This window comes from Schistocerca cancellata, chromosome 8, assembly GCF_023864275.1.
Source record: "Schistocerca cancellata isolate TAMUIC-IGC-003103 chromosome 8, iqSchCanc2.1, whole genome shotgun sequence".
Classification (NCBI taxonomy): domain Eukaryota; kingdom Metazoa; phylum Arthropoda; class Insecta; order Orthoptera; family Acrididae; genus Schistocerca; species Schistocerca cancellata.
Window position 1 is genome coordinate 515,173,956 of NC_064633.1, and position 4,078 is coordinate 515,178,033.

General features: G+C 52.8%; 1 pseudogene; it reads right to left on the bottom strand.

Annotated features, from left to right (window-relative positions):
• Positions 1-2,045: 2,045 nt before the first annotated feature.
• LOC126096147 (5S ribosomal RNA) lies at positions 2,046-2,163 on the bottom strand (annotated as a pseudogene).
• Between the last annotated feature and the right edge of the window lie 1,915 nt (positions 2,164-4,078).

Here is a 4,078-nt window from a genome sequence, read left to right on the forward strand (position 1 = left end):
TCGTACACCACATATAGAAGCAGAACACACAGTCCTGCAGATAACTGCACATGCGTGAGAGATTCAAGAACCAGCTATTGTATATCACAGTTGCCCCTTAATGATCTCTCAATATACACTCCTGGAAATGGAAGAAAGAACACATTGACACCGGTGTGTCAGACCCACCATACTTGCTCCGGACACTGCGAGAGGGCTGTACAAGCAATGATCACACGCACGGCACAGCGGACACACCAGGAACCGCGGTGTTGGCCATCGAATGGCGCTAGCTGCGCAGCATTTGTGCACCGCCGCCGTCAGTGTCAGCCAGTTTGCCGTGGCATACGGGGTCCATCGCAGTCTTTAACACTGGTAGCATGCCGCGACAGCGTGGACGTGAACCGTATGTGCAGTTGACGGACTTTGAGCGAGGGCGTATAGTGGGCATGCGGGAGGCCGGGTGGACGTACCGCCGAATTGCTCAACACGTGGGGCGTGAGGTCTCCACAGTACATCGATGTTGTCGCCAGTGGTCGGCGGAAGGTGCACGTTCCCGTCGACCTGGGACCGGACCGCAGCGACGCACGGATGCACGCCAAGACCGTAGGATCCTACGCAGTGCCGTAGGGGACCGCACCGCCACTTCCCAGCAAATTAGGGACACTGTTGCTCCTGGGATATCGGCGAGGACCATTCGCAACCGTCTCCATGAAGCTGGGCTACGGTCCCGCACACCGTTAGGCCGTCTTCCGCTCACGCCCCAACATCGTGCAGCCCGCCTCCAGTGGTGTCGCGACAGGCGTGAATGGAGGGACGAATGGAGACGTGTCGTCTTCAGCGATGAGAGTCGCTTCTGCCTTGGTGCCAATGATGTTCGTATGCGTGTTTGGCACCGTGCAGGTGAGCGCCACAATCAGGACTGCATACGACCGAGGCACACAGGGCCAACACCCGGCATCATGGTGTGGGGAGCGATCTCCTACACTGGCCGTACACCACTGGTGATCGTCGAGGGGACACTGAATAGTGCACGGTACATCCAAACCGTCATCGAACCCATCGTTCTACCATTCCTAGACCGGCAAGGGAACTTGCTGTTCCAACAGGACAATGCACGTTCGCATGTATCCCGTGCCACCCAACGTGCTCTAGAAGGTGTAAGTCAACTACCCTGGCCAGCAAGATCTCCGGATCTGTCCCCCATTGAGCATGTTTGGGACTGGATGAAGCGTCGTCTCACGCGGTCTGCACGTCCAGCACGAACGCTGGTCCAACTGAGGCGCCAGGTGGAAATGGCATGGCAAGCCGTTCCACAGGACTACATCCAGCATCTCTACGATCGTCTCCATGGGAGAATAGCAGCCTGCATTGCTGCGAAAGGTGGATATACACTGTACTAGTGCCGACATTGTGCATGCTCTGTTGCCTGTGTCTATGTGCCTGTGGTTCTGTCAGTGTGATCATGTGATGTATCTGACCCCAGGAATGTGTCAATAAAGTTTCCCCTTCCTGGGACAATGAATTCACGGTGTTCTTATTTCAATTTCCAGGAGTGTATTACCATTCAAAAGGCTGGAATCGTGGCTCTCGTTCCTCTGATACCAATCAGTTACACACGCAAATACTTGATAATTACTACACAAAACTATTCTGTCGACAGTTATGGAACTACATCTTAAGCAACTTACATTTACCAATCAGAAATGTACAAAAGCCTCAGAAATGAATGTCCAGCCAGGATTAAAAAAGCACAACATAATGTCTAAAGAGCTCACTAAAACGATGTCTTTAAAACAGACAGTTAAAAAGTACCTGCCTAATATAAAGGATTTCATAGATAACACAGAGTAAGAAATCCGTCCACACAGGCCTTGGAAAACTCAACGGTACCGACCGGCCGACGTGTCATCCTCAGCCTATAGGTGTAACTGGTTGCAGATATGGAGGGGCATGCGGTGAGTACACCGCTCTCCCGGCCGTACGTCATTTTACGAGACCGGAGCTGCTACTTCTTAATCAAGTAGCTCCTCAGTTTGCCTCACATGGGCTAAGTGCACCCCGCTTGCCAACAGCGCTCGGCAGACCGTATGGTCACCTATCCAAGTGCTAGTCCAGCCCGACAGCGCTTAACTTCGGTGATATGACGGGAACCGGTGTTACCACTGCGGCAAGGCCGTTGGCAGGGAGAGTAGGAGCTAGGTAAAAATGTAACTGGAGTAGACAATAATAAAATACCTCTGTAATTTCGCAGCAGCCAATCGTACTATAATCTTTTTCTTTCAGGATAATCCTAAACTTAGGCTTTCAGTGGATAACATTAGCGCATTACCATCTTTTTGTACTCAAAATCTCCTTCATTACTGAGTGATGTTGACCCAGCTGTTCAGGGAAGCGAATGGGAAGCTGTGGTATAAAAAATACGAACAAAACTTCATCGTCGTCGTAGTGATGTCAGTTGGCGTGTGTATATATAGTGTGTGCAGTGGTCGGTGCAGAGAAATGAATGAATAGTGTACCAGTATTTCTATACTCTGTGAAGTTACTTCTTTACCAAAATGTACACTCCTGGAAATTGAAATAAGAACACCGTGAATTCATTGTCCCAAGAAGGGGGAACTTTATTGACACATTCCTTGGGTCAGATACATCACATGATCACACTGACAGAACCACAGGCACATAGACACAGGCAACAGAGCATGCACAATGTCGGCACTAGTACAGTGTATATCCACCTTTCGCAGCAATGCAGGCTGCTATTCTCCCATGGAGACGATCGTAGAGATGCTGGATGTAGTCCTGTGGAACGGCTTGCCATGCCATTTCCACATGGCGCCTCAGTTGGACCAGTGTTCGTGCTGGACGTGCAGACCGCGTGAGACGACGCTTCATCCAGTCCCAAACATGCTCAATGGGGGACAGATCCGGAGATCTTGCTGGCCAGGGTAGTTGACTTACACCTTCTAGAGCACGTCGGGTGGCACGGGATACATGCAGACGTGCATTGTCCTGTTGGAACAGCAAATTCCCTTGCCGGTCTAGGAATGGTAGAACGATGGGTTCGATGACGGTTTGGATGTACCGTGCACTATTCAGTGTCCCCTCGACGATCACCAGTGGTGTACGGCCAGTGTAGGAGATCGCTCCCCACACCATGATGCCGGGTGTTGGCCCTGTGTGCCTCGGTCGTATGCAGTCCTGATTGTGGCGCTCACCTGCACGGCGCCAAACACGCATACGACCATCATTGGCACCAAGGCAGAAGCGACTCTCATCGCTGAAGACGACACGTCTCCATTCGTCCCTCCATTCACGCCTGTCGCGACACCACTGGAGGCGGGCTGCACGATGTTGGGGCGTGAGCGGAAGACGGCCTAACGGTGTGCGGGACCGTAGCCCAGCTTCATGGAGACGGTTGCGAATGGTCCTCGCCGATACCCCAGGAGCAACAGTGTCCCTAATTTGCTGGGAAGTGGCGGTGCGGTCCCCTACGGCACTGCGTAGGATCCTACGGTCTTGGCGTGCATCCGTGCGTCGCTGCGGTCCGGTCCCAGGTCGACGGGCACGTGCACCTTCCGCCGACCACTGGCGACAACATCGATGTACTGTGGAGACCTCACGCCCCACGTGTTGAGCAATTCGGCGGTACGTCCACCCGGCCTCCCGCATGCCCACTATACGCCCTCGCTCAAAGTCCGTCAACTGCACATACGGTTCACGTCCACGCTGTCGCGGCATGCTACCAGTGTTAAAGACTGCGATGGACCCCGTATGCCACGGCAAACTGGCTGACACTGACGGCGGCGGTGCACAAATGCTGCGCAGCTAGCGCCATTCGATGGCCAACACCGCGGTTCCTGGTGTGTCCGCTGTGCCGTGCGTGTGATCATTGCTTGTAGAGCCCTCTCGCAGTGTCCGGAGCAAGTATGGTGGGTCTGACACACCGGTGTCAATGTGTTCTTTTTTCCATTTCCAGGAGTGTATAAGAGAACAGCATTGTAACGAGAGGAGAAAAGCAGGATAGTTCCCAATATGAGGCTACCCTTGTCAAACTACACCATTATATAAGCGCATCAGGAATAAAAATATTTACCGG